At 40.1% G+C, this 20,288-nt stretch overlaps 1 long non-coding RNA gene across 1 annotated transcript; it reads right to left on the reverse strand.

The window, feature by feature from the left end:
- Positions 1-1,919: 1,919 nt before the first annotated feature.
- On the reverse strand, positions 1,920-19,472 carry LOC119616663. The gene is made up of 3 exons (XR_005232628.1): positions 18,907-19,472; positions 5,236-5,299; positions 1,920-4,674 (listed from the first exon to the last, which is right to left on the reverse strand). It is a non-coding gene; the product is annotated as an uncharacterized LOC119616663 (long non-coding RNA).
- Between the last annotated feature and the right edge of the window lie 816 nt (positions 19,473-20,288).

The following is a 20,288-nucleotide window of genomic DNA, read 5'->3' on the forward strand; positions in this document are numbered from 1 at the left end:
ACCAACTAATGCTGTTTTAGGAACCCAAACTCAATATCTAGTGCAAACTAAAGCTAACCTGTCATGATTGTTGGTGTTTTGGGTGTTTTGTGTTGGTCTTGTTTTGGTTTGGTTGTCCTTTGAGTTTTTCTTGTTCATGCCCTGTCACTATCCACCTCCGTAGTACTTTTCCTGTCATGTCTGCCACGCCCATCTCCACCTGTTAGTAATCATTTTTACTCACCTGTTCCCATTTTCCTCATTATCCTCTGTCTTTAAGAACCGGTCGTTTTCCATCACTCCTCACTGGATCATTCCGTTTTGTCTGCTTGTCTCTCGCTCCTTGACATGCCATGTCCTGTTTCTTGGTTTTGGATTTTTGTTAGTGTTAGTGTTGCTGCCTCGCCAGCCTTTTTGTTTGTTTATTTAAGTTAAATAAATTGTTTTCTTTATTTTTACTATGAGTCTGCGTACTGGGTTTGCCTCCGTTTTTCCCCCATCTGACACAACCAGGTTAAACAAGTTGTTTTTCACCATCTTACCTTACTTATATCCTAAAACAAAGGTCCAGTGGGGTCCAGTTGGGTCCAATTTGGTCAACGTTGGACTTTAAAGAATAACGTGGCTCATCTCAAAGCCAACCACTGAGTCGAATGTTCTGACCAAGTATTTGGCCAAACCAGCCCAACCGATGACTCGACAGCTTTAACTCAACAACTGAGTTATCAAAACATCCCAGCGGTTTTTAGAGCGTCTTATGAAAATATTCAACAACCCTTTTTGACTTTTCCCTCACACTCCCCTCCTTTATCACCGCCAACATGACTTAAAGGATGGAGTGGTGTTTTGTTATTTTAATAATTGACGCAGAAGCCCGTGTGAAGCATGTTATTTGTTTGAAGGGTGAAGTCTTAATCTGCAGAGCCACATTGTTGCAGAGCGAGCTGCCTGTTTGTTATTGAGACTCGGTGTCAGTCGGTGGGAATTCTGGTGACTTTCTTCTCCTGGTGGGCATCACAGGAGGCAGCAGAACGAGCAGATAGAGACCTCAGAACCGTGTACGAGCAGACAGCTTTAAAAAAAAAAACGGGGGAAAGAAGTCTGCAGGACCTTGAGGGAAAACCCTGATAAGAGTTTTGTCTTATCGTGAATCCCACAACTGAATTATTCATACGCTGCAATTATATTCTATCTTTTATTTGATTCAAAGTAGAATGTGGGCGTGAAAGCAGTTCTTTGAAGTTTGGAAATGTTGGCCGCTGGCTCTGGAAACAAGTCAAACAAAAAACATGTTTTGCATTAGCAGGAGATGCCTGAATGGCCTACTTTGATTACAAATGACAGCTTCTCTGAGAGTCCCATATTCACTCAGGGCATTTTTGTTTTTTGCAACAATAGTAATGATTTTTGGGTAACACCCAGTTTTGATTGCCTTTTGATTTAAAGGGTGTTTGCAAGAAAATACCAACCCAACCATCAGCGAGATCTTATTTAAAGTCACAGAAGTGGGGAACAAAGTTATTGACTGGACGGCTAAAAACAAGTCATACCTCTCTACATTCTTTGCAGTTTGGGTTTCATCGTCACCATTCTTCTCAGGCAGCGAACTGTGTTTTATTTGGAAAAAGTTAAATGCTTACCTGATAGGAGTCATTCTGTGGGTTTCATTAGATTTCAAGAAGATCTTTGATACCATCAATTATTGTTCTTTTGTCTAAATGAACATATTTTGTTTTCTTTGGATAAAATCATACCTTTAAAATGAAAAAACAATACATCTGTGTTCTGTCCTGTAGGAGTCCCACAGGGCTTTATTCTTGGTCCAGTTCTTTTTACACTTTATATTAATGATATACCAGATATATGCCCAGACCTTGATGTTCAAATGTTTGCAGATAACACAGTTATTTATACATAGGCAAAAAAAAAAACTGTTCATGTTCTTGAAGCATCTTTAATTTTTACATCTGCAGTGACTCAGGTGCAGGACTGGCTCTCTTAATCTCGTCTTTTATTGAATAAACTGTGAACAATACTTATAAAACAATCTGAAGTTGGAAGCTATAAGTTCTAATTCACAGCTAAAAACAACAAAACAAATTTGACATGATAAATAAAAATAAAAAAGGATAAAAAGTTGTTCAAATAAGTAAATGATCTTAATGTCATTTGTTAAAAACAAACCTGAAAGAAAGCAAAGGAAATAAGAATGACGTTTTATTTTTTAGTTTTGAGGAATCATTTTTTCTTATGCTTCTTTTAGCTTCAACAACTTGGCTTCATCTTCATCCTTCAGCTCTCACATTACATTTTCACAGAAAATAGTATTTCTCTAGTTCAAATCAAATTTGTGTCCAAATTTTCTTTTGAATGGTAGTTCCCAGCTGTAGGACAAAACTCAAAAAAGGCACTACAGTGTGGTTTCAGCAGTCCGGTGTTTCATTTTGTAGCTGCAGGAGTTTGTTTTCCACCGGTGGTGCAGGAATACGTCTCCATCAACATGCAGAAAGAAATAACAGTAAAAAGTGAGGCTGATCGATTGGAAAGAATTACACTAAAACATATTTTTTCTGGTGAATCCCCCCGTGTGTGTGGATTTAATCTGATTTTCCTGCAGAAACAGTGGACTCGGTCGGCTGCCGTTCACAGAAAGAAAGCTCCTAAATGCATTAAACGCTAATGCAGATAAAACCAATGACGATAAATGGTATTGTTTCGATTCTACGAAAATCTTTTCACTGTACGTTTACTCTCCTTTCTTTACCACAAAGCACTTTATGATACATTTAGATAAAGAAGCTCAGTCTATATCTCTTTATTGAGGTAAAGCTTTTTTCTCTCAGTAATGTAATCTTTTGTTACAAAGGATTATGTTATATATGCAAAATGAGCTTATATGTAATCTGCCCTATGGGGTTTCATTGCTCAGACCAGTAAGCAGTGTCATTTCTTTCTAGTTATATTTAGTCATTTTAAAAGGTAGCATAAGAGCTGCTCTGCTGTCATAAAGAGTCTCGGAGCACAAACAAAACCAGCCGAGCTGCTTTAAGAGCTTCCTTCTCACCTCCAAGCCCGGGAGCTTAATGGTGTTTAAGTTCAAAGATGGCTTCGTAAAAATGATTTCGGGTTAATTTAAGCTTAAACCACGTTTGATAGAATCATTTAATTGGTCAGTAAAAGTTGCATTTTATTCGGGAGCTGTAGCAACGTCAGTTGGACGGGATTCAGGGGTGATTCTACACATCTGAAGTTAAAAAATAGATCTTTATCTTCACCAAATGTATGCCTTTTGCTGGACTTTTTACTGCAGTATCATCTTGTGCCGTCTATGCAGGGGGGAAAAAATCAACACAACCTTGAAAAATTATCTTTACTGAAGTTATTGTTTGGCAGTTTTCACATCTCATTAGCATTCTACTGGGAGCGTTTTAACAAACAAAAGTATTTGTCTTTTTCTAACCTTCATGTCTTTGTTTTTTTTAAGCATAACAGTTGTAATAAAAGGAGACTTTTACAGAGTGAACCTGCATTTTCTGATTCACCATGAGTGGGTTTTTGATAAGCAGATCCACTGCCTTGAAGAATGAGAAAACAAAGCCAAAGCCCTGCTGCCTCTCTGAGCCAAGAAAGTTTCACAGAGTTCAAACTTTGCAAGACATTTTCTCTCACAGTGCAGACAAGCACACATACAGATGCAGGTAAAAACATTATTGCTCCACCTTTGCTTTTAGGCAGTGGGTGATAATAAAACTGCATGTAAAAAGCTGAATGCACTGAAACGCCATGAGAGTAAGAAACCCACGTGTGCAGGTCCATCCTGCCAAAGCTGGGGAAACAAAGTGGCTTTTCTTTGTCTTTGAGCAGAAAGTATGTATTTACAGCCTGGGGGTGGGGACTCAGTTTCCCTCTAAAAAGCTGGTTATAGCCGCCCAATAAAGTATTATGAAGTGGAATGAGGAATAGCTGCGAAATTCACTGCATCTGCTGCGTGGAGATTTCAGATCGATTGCTGAGTTGTGGAGAGGGGGGGGTGAAGTCATCCAATTGCTGAAAAATCCCCGAACAACCTCATCCTATTCCACCTAATAACAGTCCATTTGTATCGATCCTGAGTATGAGGGTTTTGTCTCTGCTTTTTAAATTTGTACTCCTCCGAATCCATGTGGACAACAAACAATCCCTCGCAAAAAAAACATGAGCTGCAGCAAATGTGTCAAAAAACACTCTGTTCCTCGTGCTTGGCGGTGTAGGAGGAAAACTCTGCCCACAAAACTGAAACTCGAGCTCAGCAAAGGAGTACCTGGATGAAGTGCATGCACACAGTCTCTCTAATAACCTCCATGTTTCACATGAGCTCTTTTGCAGTGACATCATGAAAAAATCTAAAAAGCTCCAGAAAAGTAAGAGACATTAAAGTTACTCATTGCAAACTGAAATAAAACAACAAAAAAAAGATTATCCTGAACTGAATCAGTTGGTGCAGTTTGTAAAAGTTTACTCTGGTAGTTTTCCAAATATACTGATATGCAATGCTGAAATGCAGGTATGCATTCAATGTAAACAATGCACTTTTATCTGCATACTTTACTCCACCAATAGGAGTGAAAATACAAACCAGTACTTCAGATTTGTTGGACTTCTTTGTCCAAAATTTCTCTTCCGGGGACAACCTATTTTCTGTCACTTTGGCTGTTTCTGCAGGTAAACAAACATAACATTAGGCACCTACTTTGCAAATTTTGCTTCCATTTTTTTTTTATTTAAGGACACATAACCACTGATGAGAGAAAGAATTGTGCAGATCTGGTATATATATATATAAAAAGCTGGGAATCCATTTGAATTCCAGCTACAAAACTTTTCAGACTTGACGACAGAGGTTTCAGATCAAATAAATGCAAATGCAGCCTCACTGACACATATTTGGCTTGAAGTTCACACAAAAGAGTTAAATCAGTCGGAAGCTGAACTTCAGGTGTTAAAACTGAGTTTCTCTTTAAATATAGATGACAGGAAGGGTTTTTGGAGAGCTGGAGAAATACCATCCTTGGTTTGGAGATCAATATGTTATGGTTGTTTAGTCTACAGTCATCATAAGGCAGCATCTGTGCTTCACTTTGATTTGTAATCAGATAAAGCTTACAGTTTTTTATTTATTTTTATATAAAAATCTATACATCTGAGGTGTCAGAAGGCTTGTATGATGTGAGGCAGCCACGAGCATTTCACTGTGTGCCGTCTGTGAGCTGTACTCACCCCACACTCCTGCGACGGATTTCTTTGTCCTTTTTTTCATCACCATCGCTCTTTTGTTGTTCAGCTGGGACAAAAGAAACAGAACCGTTTTATCGAAAGCACCTCTGACATCTTTATCTCCGGCATTGACAGAAGCGGCACAGCTGACAACTCGGAGTACAAGTCGAGCACACGGAGACAAACAATTGGCTTTGTGAATTGTTTATCTTTTCCCGTCTACTTGTTAGTTTTCTACGTGTTTTCAATGAGTGCCCAAACAGTACGTTGGGTTTATTGATGAAATATCTCAACAACTACTGTGATATTCCTCCTCATTTATAGTCCAAAACCCTTATTTGAGTGATCCCATGACTCTCATGGTGGAAATTCCAGTTTATTCTGCATCTAAATGAATTTCATGTTATGATGTTGTGCCCCTGATAAAGACGTGCTGCGAAATAACAGGGAATCAGTTCAACTCCTGTAAGTTGTATAGATTTAACCATAACAGTGTGCAATGGGCTACTGTTTCTCTGCCCATTGTTCAACCCCAAAAGAGACATTTCTTCATGTTTCAAACTAAATGCTTGACCTTAATTAGTATTATAGGTGCCGTCACGCTTTCCATCAAGGATTAAGCATATTTAAAGGGAACAAACAGCAACTGGGTGGTTTGGTTTGGTTGTGTTCACCACACTGAACATCAAGCTGAAAAAGCAAAGGTGAGAGCTGCTGAGGAGCTCAGACAGAAGATTAGAGACATCCCTGTCAAAGGTAAAGCCTACAAGATCATCTCCAAGCAGCTTCATGTTCTTTTAACCACAGCTGACATTATTATTAAAAAGTAGAACGTTCTTGGGACTGTACACAACCTCCAAAGATGTGGACACAAGAGGAAATGCAACCCCAGGTTGACCAGACGGATAGTGGGGATGGTAGAAACAGAGCCAAGGAAACCATCCAAAACCATTCAAGGTGAACTCCGAGTTTAAAGTTTGTCACTTTCTGATTGGTCACATTTTGAATTCATGGAAGAAAACCTAGGAGGGCTGCGCTATTGGCAGAAAAACAGGAATTCACCAAAGTGCATGTTGACAAAAAACAAAGTTTTTGGGACAAATGAGACAAAACTGGAGCTTCTCGGACTTCGTTTGTGTTTCTTAGATTATTGTGGAAGGATCCGTTTATGTGTAAATGTGTCTGTTGTATGGACATAAAGCTCAGAAAGGAGATTATAGATGATTCATGTTAAAGGGTAAAGGCCACAAGACCTTCTCCAAAGTTGTAGTTACAACTAAAACATGTATATCCAGTCTGAATAAGAAACAACCTCCAACCCAGTAATCAAACATCTGAGATTACTCCTACAGATAAATGAGACACAACAAAGATGTTACAGCAAAGGGAAGCTGGGACGGCAGGGTTAAAGGGCTGACATGATGGCTCCAAGCATCTGTTTAAAAAAAGAACAAGAAGAAGCTCAGCTCTGTAGAAATCACAAAGAACATATGAGTCGAAATTGACGGGACGTTAACGACTTTATATCCAAGGAGTGTCATGTAATTAAAAACACCCGACTCTTCTCTCCATTGACCTGATCTCAGTTCCATTTTGAGCACAGTTCCTGCTCTGATGGCACTGTTCTAATCCCGCTCTACGTCCTCGGTGTTTCCCTGGTGGCTCAAGCTTAGGCAGACAATAAGTCAACACCACCTCAAAGTTAGTTAAGTAATTAAGCTGTCAAATGTGATTAACTTCATATTGATTGAACAAGTGGATAATTTAAGGTGCTAATGGTTGCGAATAGCCATAACATTTCACACATTTGTCAATATGATGTCGAGCCTCTTCTGTATTTGCTTGTTTTATGTTGCACTGTTACAATTACCTTTTCAGAAGACAGGAAGCTTGTGGCTTAAATGTTTTTGTAGATTTTTTTCTATTGCTTTAACATTTAACACTACATCCATTATGCTGTTTCAGGATAGAGTTTTAGGGGCTGTTTTTCAATGAAACTGTAAGATTTATGTTGGAGTTTGCCGTTCGTTTTTACACGACAACAGTGGTTGGATTATCTGACACTGAAAGCTTTAAACCCAGGTCTCAGAGTGAAACCTTCCATTTGCATTTCAAAGGAAGCAACATGTGAAATTACACATGCGCATCGCAGACGGCTGCAGTCAGTAGCTATTCTGCTCATGCAGGAGGACATCAACAACAGTAAAAATGGCGGCCAGCAGAGTAAGTGCCTGTTTATGTCACTCAACTTTTTCAATATGTGGCAACAACCCAACCTCACTGTCAGTCCAAACAAAGTCTCTGTATTCATCATTTGTCTGCACGTGTCAGCACCAACTAGTGGCCTTGCATGGGAACTACAGCAGCGCCGCGTAAACAATCAACATCTTCGTTTCCAGGAGATCTGCCTCGTGTAAACAGGGCCTTAGAGTATGATTAAGTTATGTTGACAAATGTCGAAGTTAAGGCTATTTGGGTTAAACCTAGAAAATGACAATTTCATGTAATGTCTCGCTTGGTCTGTTATTACTCAGAGTATGTGTTGTGGATGACTCTCAGCTACTACCACACCAAAAACTTAGCTCAATATATGTAAAATTCACTGAGGTAGAGCCATGTTTGTGTTGGCCAGTGTCGAACAGCTGGGGTGGACATCTCAGACTGAAGTGAATCAAATAGTTAATCAGTTGCAGATGTACATTCAGCACATTATTTCTTCTCCTTCACATTAGGCGGCGGGCGATAATAACTTTCTAAGCAGATAAAGCCATGACAACTATTAACCATTTCTAATTCACAGACCTCGGCCACATCATTTCCCCATCTTTCCCATCAGCTTTAGCGCCGCAGTGTGAAAGTTAATAACCAGAAAGTCATCACTGGAATCCAGTGATATGTTTATGGTGATAAGGAGCTATTAAGATTGGTGTGAGAGGGTAAATGAGGTGGCGGGAGCTAAGCCGCTTTGTGAGCGTGCATCGGGCAGAGCAGAGGAAGCTGAGTCATTAAGGTGACAGTGTGTGGACAAGATAATGAAAACGTCACATCTAAAAGAGGGAGGGGAAGGACAATAAGCCCGTAATCTGTGATAACCCATTACCCGCATAAAGATGACATCTGGTCCATAGACTCCCCCCCCCCCCCCCCCTCTTGGAGAGAGATAACAGACCGTTTTACATTTCAGTTTCTGATGCTTTACTAATCCTTCTGCCCTACCAATGTCATCCTCGAGTCGTCTTCGCAGCCATTTATGAAAAACTTTTTATCTCCGTCAATCCAAAACTTTGGAAAACTGACAACTCTTGCTCTGTGTGTACTAAAACTTTACTCTTACTGGTTGGAATGACTTGACAGTGCTCTAAATTTGCTGTGAGTGTTCTGCACTCAATGCTGCAGGAGGGGCCATTTGTCCGAGTCTTTCCTGTAGCTGCTCGATCCTGGGTGGGGTTACAATCATACAGCGACCCAGAAAAACACGACATTTGTACGAGGAATGCATGCAGACTCCTCACAGAAAGACCTTCTTGCTCACCAACAAAACATTGGTGCTACAGCTGCTTTCCAATCACGTGACCCAGCCAGTGCATGTTGTTTGGGTTGAACGGCCGCAAGAGTGGGCACAGTTCACTTATCTCCAAAAAAAAAAATAAAATAACAGGTTTAACAGTCTGAAACCGATGCGTTAAATCACAAAAAAACGAGAATGATGAACTGAAGGACAATGGAAACTGGATTGTTAAAGCTAAAAGAAGCAGACAGTAGCTAAAATGAGCAAAACAATAACCAAAAGCTAAAATAAAAATGGTGTTTAATGTCCAAAAGTAACAAAACTCCAACTAAAAGTAGCTTAAGGTTAGCTAAAAGCTGAGCTGTAGGACATGTAGTTTGAGTAGTGCTTTTTATGCACCACCTAAACAGATTAGCACCGTAAGATATTTGGCTAAATGCTCTGACTGCATAAATCTTTTCACAACAAATAGCAATCACAAGCTCCTCCAAACGGCTTCCTAACAACGTAAAACTGAAATAAAAAAAAATAATAAATAAAAAACCCAAAAAGCAGAGGTCAAGAAGTCAAGAAGGTCAAGAAGACTGAAGTTTCAGTTAAAATATCAAGAAAACTGGACAAAAGTTACAAATCGAGATAATTCACAACTCAGGAACTTTAGGAAGATGACTTGTGGTGCCCAGATTTTTTATTTTTGCTACTTTATTTTTGTAGTGAACACTTCATTTTATATTCTGACAGCTAGAAAATACATTTGCAGCTTATTTTAAACACTGCACAGCTCTAAAGCTGAAAATAACAGGTCGAATCCTGAATCACAGCTTCACTTTGACAGAATTTCATTTTGACAGGGGGTCAGGAAATCTGCTCCTGACATTTAAAGCTCACCAACAAGATAAAGTCGGTGCTGTTTTTCTGTTGTTGCCCTGAGGGCAGTGTTTGCAAAGTGATCCTTCGCTCCCTTCCACTCCTGTTCTGCCCAGTTTGTAAAATTCCCACATGTCACTCTCCTGTGCCGGATTGAACATGCCATAAGGAGAGCAGCGAGAGAAGTGGTGGGAAGGACGAGGAGGGGTCGATGGATGGCGTGCTGACATTCACAATGCGCCGTTTGCTTCCTGTCACAGTTCGGCGCCCGTTGAAGGACGGAGCACTTCGGGAACAAGTAGCAGCGTTCTCCTCAAAATTCTCCCGGCACTTTCGGGTCATACCTGGCAGCTCGGAGAAAATGATTAAATGTAAGCCGCGGCGTGGGCGGTGTTGGGAAAAACAGCAACTTCGTTTCAGTTGTGCTGTTTTCAGTGAACTGGCTGTGACAGATGAGCTCTTTTCAACTGCCCAGTGACAAATATTATTATTATTACTATTATTATTAATGTAACCACAAGATTCCATGTTTTAAAACGACAGCAGTCCATTTTGTTCTTGGTTGATATTCTTACTAGAGACAGGAAGTTGAAGCCACAAAGAATGAGCGCCCCCTAGTTTCTGACTCCAGTACAGTTATTCGGCTGCAGAATTTTAAAATAGATTTACATTTTTAGCCGTTAACTTGTCAGTCCTGTTAAACTTCCAAACTGGGGTCATTTGAAGAAGCTATCTGCAGCAGGTAAGACGTTAATTCTTCAAAACCTTTCCACAGAACCTCACTTCGAAATGGCCAAGACATCCCTTTAAGCCAGGGGTCCTGGAGAGCCACCATCCTGCAGGTTTTACTTGTTTCTCTGCTCCAACACACCTGATCTGAATTAATGGCTGATTAACAGGCTTCTGCAGAACATGAAGAGGTGATTTAACCTCTGAATCAGGTGTGTTGGAGCAGAGAAACAAGGAAAACCTGCAGGATAATGGCCCTCGAGGACCAGGATTGGACACCCCTGCTTTAAGCCCCCATTTTCTTGTATCTCCTAACTTTTTTTTTTGGAAGGGCATAAAAATAAAAAGCCGAGCTGTCAACGATCCGTGTTTCACAGGAAATGTCAGCGTTTCTTCAGGCCAGAGGGAAATGTCAAGTTGTCGAGCTGCCCGTAAACAAGACTCCCCATGCTTTTTGAAACAAGTTGATTATATTCCTATATTTTTTTTACCATATTTACCTCCTCGCTGGGTGTTACTTTCTTGTTTTTGCTTTGACAGACTTCCATGTTAGAACAGAAAGTATTTTTATGGACAAATGGATCTTGGATCAGTCTTGACAGATGATAGTTTGTGCTGTACTTTCTCCTTGAATGGGCACAATAAACAAACTGTGGAGGGGACATACTTACAGCTGACAGCACTCTGTGCAACAACATGTCTGCAGAAGAAGCCGCTGATGTTTCTGCCATACCGCTGAAATACGGCATTTCAAAACTTCTTTCAACCCTCTTTTCCCTTTCTCCCTCCTTATTTGGTGACTTCGGGGAATGCTGTGATACATAGATACCTTTTTCAATTTCATGGAGGAGTTTTGGGTGCCTGATTGCAGCGGACTTCAAAGGAGCGGGGAATCAAGCATGCCCGCTGGCTGCCATTTTTAAAACATTTTGAGGTTAATAGTGAGAAAAACATGCACTGGAAATTCCGCAAAGCAAAAAAAAATAAAATAATAATAAAAACCCTGATTAAAAAAGTGTTTTCTCTGTGGGAAAAGAAAAAAAAAGCACTTTGCAAGGCTAGAGGTTTCCCGCAATGCCTCATTTTGTTTTGGGAAATCTAAATGCAAAAGAATTCCTCTGAACAAACGTTCCCATCTGATCCCATTAGGAGAAGAACTAAGAGAGTGAGCTGGCAGGTGGATATCCTGCTTAAATGATAATTTTGACAACCAGAGAACATTTTTTCTGACTCTGGCTGCTGTCCAGAGCTGTCTTTTCTACCTAACTGTGCTGTGAGACCTGGTCGACGCTCACATGGGATTTAGCGGGTCTTTAGGCTTCCTGAAGGGTTTTTTTTTTTTTTGTCTTGCCTGCTTGTGTTTGCAAGTGACATTGATGCAAATGGATTTCATTGCCCCGTCGCTCTTATCTTTCTTGGCTGGGCTGTCCAGAATGGGAAGACAGTGAGTGTCATGGGAATGGGCTCGTACGTTTTTCAGACATCAATGGAGCTGCAGCGGTTCGCTGCTGAAAGGAGGAGACTTATGAATGCGGAGCTTTGTGCAGAGTTCATGCACCACACGAGATCGAGGTGATATTGAAACCTGGCACATGATGTCTTTCTCCTTTACATATCTTGTGATCTAATGGAATTTCAATAACTCTCTGCATCTTGTTTTTCCATTTCCCTTGTCTGTAATTCTTCTTTTTCTTTTTTGTTTTTTTTTAATTATTTTTGCAGCACTAATTATGAAAAAGTCGGGACGGTGTGTAAAATGTGAATAAAAGCAGAATGCAATGATTTGCAAATCTCATAAACTCATATTTTATCCACAGTGGTACATAGTTGTTTTTGTTTTGGCTGCTTCTTCCTTCAGGGGCTCCCACAGCGAGCAAACTTGCATAAAAGATTTGGCAATTTTTTTTCCACCGGATGCCCTTCCTGATTTAATCTGGTTTCGAACCTCAGGATTACAAGACACGACTGACCACGGAGCTGCTGCAGCCCCTCACAGTGGAACATAAGAAACATTTTAAATGTCAAAACTAAAGAATTGTACCATTTTTAAGAAATATAGGATAATTTGAATTTGAACTCCCAGGTCCATGTTTCCCTCTGTGCAGCATTTCCATCAGTCTGTAAACATCTGGACCTGAGGTTGTCCCATTCTGTCTGTGAGCATCTGGACCTGAGGTTGTCCCATTCTGTCTGTGAACATCTGGACCTGAGGTTGTCCCATTCTGTCTGTTCAACAGTCCTGGATGGGAGCAGATGTTGCTCTAAAACCTGGAGATCCTTTCCAGAGGCACTAATGCACCCCCATACCATCAGAGAGGCAGGCTGACCTCAGAACAGTTCTCCTCTTTGGTCCAGAGGAGACACATCTGTTCACATCTGGCTTCTTCTTTGCCTGATAGAGCTTTAAGCAGCATTTGTGGACGGCACGGTGAGCTGTGTTTACAGACAGTGTTCCTGAGCAGAACCAGAACATCCAGCCTTGACCTTTGACCTCAGAGATTTCCACAGATTCTTCAAAGCTATTGTTTATTTTATGAACTGGAGATGATGGGATAATTAAAATTTTCCCAATTTTCCATTAAGGAACATTATTCTGAAATTGTTCCGCTGTTTTTAGACGCAGTTTGGTCAACCTCTGCCCATCTTTACTTTATTTAGACTCAGCCTCTAAAATGCTGTTTTTATCCCCAGTCCTCTTAACGACCTGTTACCAGTTAACCTGTTTAGTTGTCTCCTCCGGTTGTTTCTTATTCGTACCTCTTACTTTCACAGCCTTTTGATGCTCCTGGACCAACATTTTTTGAGACCCGTTGCTGCCATAAAGTTCAAAGTTACCTTTATAACAAAAGTACAATCTCTGATATGTTTACTATGATTCCATTGTGAATGAAATATCAGTGAGATTTGCAAATTATTGCATTCTAATCTTATTTATATTTAAAACATCCCAACTGTTTTGGAATTGGGGTTGTCTCTTTTGCATGTTCTCAGTTTTCCATATCTCAGGGAAATAAGGCAGGATGTTTTATTTTGCACAAGATGTGCTCCGCATGAGACCAGTGTTTCATATCCAAGCAGCAAAAAAGACCTGTTGACTCAATGCTTGTGCCATTTATGTGCAAATTCTTAAGTGTTCTTAGAAACCCTAATATTCTCACCATGCTTTCTTTTGGAATATGATCAAGAGCCGGTTTTGAAAAATCTCATTTCACCCGTAACCTCCAAATGGCATTTTCATTTCAGCAGGAGGCAAAATGAAGTAGTTTTCAAACCGTCCTTTTTTCTCAACCGTTTTAATAAAAACTTATCCATTTTTTTTGTGACTTTTCCTTCTTAAGGTTGCTTCTGTAAATTAGATGACTCTTGTAAGAGAAGAAAAAGCTTGAAATGATGTTTTTAAATTCCTGAAACAAACTCGGAACATTTTCAGATGTCCAAATGTAGAGTTCACACCAAATACATAAACAGGATGGCTGCAGGCTCTGCTGTTACCTGACTGTATCTACATCAGATTTTATTAACAAAGACTGGCTTTTTGCAGGAGGTAATGAATAAAAACTGCTGCAAATCAAATTTCAGGAACTGGTCTATTGATTGTGTTTTACCAGAAGAAAAAATAAAGGGTGAAAAATGATATCCTTTATGTGCCAGGCTCAGAAAGCCTTGATTGGATGAGCGGCTGATGTGTTTTGAGGCGTGATTAGTGGTGAGAGGTGCTCGGGGAGCTCATACAGGAGAGCGACTCGTGCTTCAGATTGATCTGCTCTGTTGTATCGAGGCATGTGGCAATCTTTCCAGCAGATTAAAACCCGGCAGGATCTTTAAATTGAGCCCGACTGCTCAGAGCTGCAGTCGCGTTGGGGGAGGGAAGAGAAAACGGGGAACGTCACGGCAGCACCGTGCCCTGATAAATGAAACGTTCTTTAAACTCACGGTGAATGATTTGGCCTCGGTTTAAGTGACGTTAATCCTTCTCCTTCAGTGCAGCTAAACAGAAGACTTGATTGGAAGCTGCTGCAGGACAAATAAAGCCTCCATGACACCAGCAGGAGAGAGAGGGACCAAACAGCAGCTTGCAAGAGTTTTAACACCCCTTTTTTTAAAAATTCATATTTGTTTTTGTAGAGGTTGGTGCTGCTTGTGTCCAACAATCTTCCAACCCAACCAGAGGTTCTCAGATGGACTGACGTCTGGGCTTAGACCGGACCATTCCAGGACCTTTACCTGGTTCTCGTTAAACCTGTGGAGTGTTCTTTAGCAGAGGGTTTGGACTCATTGTCCCTGTCTCAAACCTCTTTGTCGCTCAAGAATTTCTTTGTGTTTTTCTCCATCCATTTTTCCTTTAACTCCGACCAGTTTCCCAGTCTTTAATGATGAAAACATCTCCACATCATGATGCTGCCACCACCATGCTCCACTGTAGGGATGGTGTTCTCAGCAGGATGTGAGATGTTAGGTTTGAAGCGGACATGTTGTCGTTTATGCTGGGAAGTCTCCAGGATACATTTAGGCAAACGACAGAAATCCCATTTTCTGTAAAAATCCAGTGAAATGACTGCTGAAGAAGCTGAAACTGAGTTATGAAAGCTTAGGTGACAAAAAATAGCTAAAAGTAAGTGTATCAAAAGAGCAGCTAAAAGCTAAGTGTAGCATAAGAAGACAATGGAGCAAATATAAGGAAGCTGATTTCAAAGAGAACAAAGTTTTTGAAGGATTTTGTTAGGGAAAATATCTGTATATAAAGGTAAATTTCTTTGAAAAGCATAAAAATGACAAAACCTAAAAGGCCTAGCAGCCATCTCCTGAATGAGCTGAAGGTTTTGACATCTAAGAATCTGAAATAGCACAAAGTCTGCAGTACAGAAAAATAAAAAAAGCAAGAAAACAATAAGACACGGCTCCTGAAGGTTATGATTTGGGCTTGAAAGCAAAGGAAGTGATTCCAAATAAGCTCCACTTTTCAGTTTTATATCATTTAAAACATTTTTTTCCCTCCTATTTAACATCGCAAGTCTGGTGTTTTGATTAGGTTCATTACTTCTAATCAAACTAAAAATCTGTTTAGATTAGAGGTTGTAAGGTGATGAAATAGAAAGACTGCCGGCTGTATTTGGTTTGAGATATAGGAGAAATGAAAAGTAAGAAATATCTTCATCTGTCTCTTTTAACCTTGTCCACCTTCATGGCGATAAAGCATGAAATGAAAAGGACAGCAGATGTCAGCTCTGCCTCGAGAGGCTCGGATCGACGCAGGAGGTGCCACACACCGCACACGGCCTGCAGTATTTTATACAGAACCAAGTTTTTACTGTCAGAATGGACCGAACCAAGCTGCAGAAACGTTCTACCTGCAGACAGACCCTCTGCTAATCTCTGCTTTAGCTGAGATGCTGCTTATTTCCTGCTTTAATCTAATTCAGGGATAAAAACAAAGATGTTGTGTCTCTCCCGGGTCTTAGAAATCTGTATTATTGTTCATCACATCCACTCTGACAAGTTGTCACACAAACGTGATCCCACTTGACGTTCTAAATTTAACTTCCATGAGCTCAGTCTGTGCTGTGATTGAAAAAAAGGAGGTTATTTATTTAAAAAATAATAATTCCCAACACTGATTGTGTGGAGGTGGCATCCAAACAATGTCACAAAAACAAGAGCTCACGCCTAAAAATAGGAATTTGCTCGGAATCCACATTTGCATCGCGTCACCCAGGTGTTATAAAAGGTTTGGATGAAAGAACAAGAAGGAGATGATGTGTTTCGATGATCACACTTCTGCCTTTTGTCAGAGACATTTCTCCAGTTCTGATGACAGGAAGTGCCCTGCAGCCTTTCCAAATTCTCAGCCCCGTCTCTCCTGATCTTTGCTCGCTTCGTCTCAGGATGCAGGAAGATCCTTTTCAGCTACATGACAACCTCATGGTTTGTTTGTTTTCCAGAGGTGAAAGGCTTCCTTATAAAGTGTCAGTCTGTTTGCTGTGGAAACAGCAACTGTGTCACAGAATCCTATTATATTCACACTTTCAGTCACATTTGGAGGAGGAGGAGGTTTAATCTGGAGAGCAGAGAGCACATAAGAGGAAGAAATAAAAAAAAGAGAAGAAGGGGCAGCCAGAGACCAGTGCTTTAAATGTTAGACACAAACATACGGATGTTGTGCCATCTATTGGGGGGATTTCATCAAAAAAGGACCCAAATTTTATTGTAGTGCTCTTTATAAACACTAGATGGCAGTAGACTCCAAATTTTCACTCATTTACAACTTAAAGGTGAAAAACAAGACAGACAGAGATCTACTTCTTAACTGGTTTTAATAATTATTGTTATTAATATTATTTGTTAAACACTTTTAGAATCATGCAAAGACCCAGTGGTAATAATATTATTAAAAGTCTTTGCATTCCTGAAAAGAATCAGTTAGCTACCACAGCCAATTGTCCTCAAAAGAAAATATTAAAATTAATTTTATTTTCCCAGTTTTACAGATATTGAGTTGAGGTTTTGTGCGGCAGTAGCTGAACTTCATCCCCAACACATAATCTGAGCAATAATTGATTGTTTCTTGTTTAAAATGCTGCCATTAGCTCCCTACTCTGTTTGTCTGTTAGCAGAATATTTCATTAACCGCTGGACGGCTTTTAGTGAAAGTTTCAGGAAATATTGGGTGGATGGACCTCTACAACTGATCAGTTTCTGGAGCCAACCTAATTCAAGATGGCTGCCACAGCCAACAAACCTTAGGAAACACAAATATGACTATAACTCAGCCAGTTTTACAGATACTGAGCTAAGATTTGGCACAGTGGTAGCTAAAGACGCATACTTTCAGCACAACAATCTGCATCACACCTTAATTGTTAGAGTGAACCTTGATCGTCTGTTAGTAAAATATCTCTTGGACCACTGAACAGATTTTAATGAAACTCTCAGAAAGTAAGGATTGGATATACATCTACAACTGATTAACCTTTGGAGCCAATCCACTTCAAGATGACTACCACAGCTAATCTGCTTTAGTCAATGCAAAAATCCCTACGACTTAGGGAATTTTACAGATAATGAGCTAAAATTAAATGTGGTAGTAGCTGAGAGTCACCCTCAGCACATATTCTGAGTGTGATGGGTGGCGATGTTGCATAATAATACTTTTAGGGGTTTGACTAAACTGGCCACAACCATCATTTCTCAACTTCAGGTGTTTAAAAGTCTGGCATGAAAGGCGGCGGGCGATATGCATTCCCTCAAGGACTGCTAGACCTTTAAATTTCTACATGTTGCTAAAGTTTAGAAATCTGAAACCGGGCGTGTTGAAACTGCCACCATGTCGCAACAATCAGGTGCTAAAAGTTTCACAACGTCAGAGAAGAACAAGCTCATTCATTATCAGTTTCACATTTGTGTTTTCCAAAATGATGCACGTTTGTCGCAACACGTCGGTTGTTTCATTCGACAGGAAGCTGAGGGGAAACGTGAATGTGTTGTGTTTCCTGGTAACGCAGAGGGCGACTCTGCTGCCCAGCCCTGCCGAGCGTGTCGGGTCGAGTCCCTGCTGCTGTCAGCGGCTTTCACAACACCTGAACGCTGCTCTTATGTCATCGAAACAAAACCAAAAAAGAGAAAAATCACACAGACGGTGATTAATGCAGATCATGTGGAGTTTTAGAGGTGAAGCCCATTTAAACATTTACTGTCATAGGTTTTTTTAGATTAGCAGATTTCCTTGGGATTTTGTGAGAATGTCATGTCTGTGTGTGCATGTCCTTTTGTCTGTTAGCAAAATATCTCATGAACCACTGGATGGATTTTAATGAAACCCTCTGAACAATTTGGAGTCAATCCAATTCAAGATGATCACAAAAATGGTTACAACTCAGTCAATTTTACAGCTATTGAGCTCCAATTTGGCATGGTAGTAGCTGAGAGTCATCCCCAATGCATACTCTGAGGGTTATACATTGTGGATTTTTATTTCCTTAAAACTTGGGTGTTATCTGTTTGTCTGTTAGCAACATATCTCATGAACCACTGAGTGGATTTCAATGAAACATTCAGGAAATAATCAGTGGATGTGCGTTTACGACTGATTAACTTTTGAAGTTAACCGGATTCAAGGTGACCGCCACAGCTGTTTGACCTTATCAAGCACAAAAAGGGTTACAGTTCAGTTACATTTACCTATATTGAGCTACAATTTGGTGTGGTAGTAGCTGAGAGTTATGCCCAACACATAGTCTGAGCGCTAACACATCATGCAGCAGCTTTGGTTTCATTTTCATTTATTGTATTACGAACCAAAATGTTTTGCAAGCAGGCAGCAGTGTTCAAAATGTATAGGCATACAAAGGAAAAAGATCTTTAAAAAAACAGCTTTTAATTTAGTCAGTAAATAGAAAATCTTCTCATGACTTGACTGTTATCAATGAAACACCATCGGGTGATTTTATGGCTCTTCTGGGGATCTGATCTCTCCTGGATGCTCGTGTAAAACACCTCGACCTTCCATTTGTGAGTAACCAGAGATCACTGTCATGTCATTTTAAATGATTAATGAATATATGGATGATGCTGACCTATTTGAGAGCTTGTTCCTCTTCGGGTTAGGTTCCTCTGCCTTTGTTCATATCTGCATGGACCGGGTGTCGAAGGATGGATTTCAGTCTATAGTTCTCTCTCCTGTAACTCACTCAGAACCAAGTCCTGCCAGGATGGTGCGATGTATACAACTTTAAATGTCCTCCAAACACAAAGCAGCGGATGGGGCTCAGGACACAGTTCAATGAGTTGATGTTAACAAAGACGGAGGAGCTTGAGGAGCAGGTTGTAGAGGAGCGGAGAGTCTCTGGCAGTTGGAGGACGGGCTGAGCGGCGGAGGGTTGAGCAATCAGTCAGAATCATCGGGGCGAGGCCTTTGAGTTCGGTTATTAGAAACAAAAGGAAAATGTGGAGAATTAAGTCTTTCTTTTCCTGGAAAACGCACGTGTAGAATGAAGTGGAGGAGAACAGGAAGAGAACCAACTGGGCAGAAATGAGCCAACAAACCAACAAATATCCAGGCAGAAACCAGGAAAATAGTTTAAAAAACACACATAAGCTCTTTAAAACATTTGTTCAATACTGAACAGCATAAAAACACAAAAACCTCCATTTATCTGAAACAGAAATCTTCATGGATTCACAGGATCAAAATAAGTCAGAAGTTCTTGATCAAAAGCAGATCACCAACATTAGAGATCCAGAGTTAATCATAAATCAAAGCCCTTTTTTTGTCAGAATGCACCAGCTGAAGTATAAGTGTAGGTTTTAACAAAACAGCCTTTTCACAATTTACCAAAAAAACAAAATTATGAAAATGGTTGTGCACTGAGCCATCCAACCATCTATCCTGGTTCAGGTTGAACATTTCTGCTCAAAAGAATGAAAAAAACATCTCGTGATGATCTGGAGCTGCTGGAGATAAGCACCAAGTGAAACGTCTGAATCATATAAACCAGATGATCGTGTAGCTGCTCGAATGTTCATTTGTCTGACAGTCTGTTTCAAAAAGTGTGTGTTCTTTACAAAATCTGCAACTAGAGATGCAGATCCTGCAGTTATAGTAGCAGGCAGAAGACTATCAGCACTATAAATTATGAGATGGTAAAAAGAGATTCACATCTTACTTTTAAAACACAAATCAAAAAGGTGTGAATAGACCTATGGTAAATGGATGGATGGATGTGTGTATGAATGGATGGATGGATGGATGGATGGATGGATGGATGGATGGATGGATGGATGGATGGATGGATGGATGGATGGATGCATGGATGGATGGATGCATGGATGGATGGATGGATGGATGGATGGATGGATGGATGGATGGATGGAATTTACCTTTAAATCAAAGTTTTCTAACAAATTTGTCCTCAGAAATAACCCTTTGTCTTAGAACCCTTATAATTTCCATTCCGTT

Source organism: Kryptolebias marmoratus, linkage group LG22, assembly GCF_001649575.2.
Source record: "Kryptolebias marmoratus isolate JLee-2015 linkage group LG22, ASM164957v2, whole genome shotgun sequence".
Taxonomy (NCBI): domain Eukaryota; kingdom Metazoa; phylum Chordata; class Actinopteri; order Cyprinodontiformes; family Rivulidae; genus Kryptolebias; species Kryptolebias marmoratus.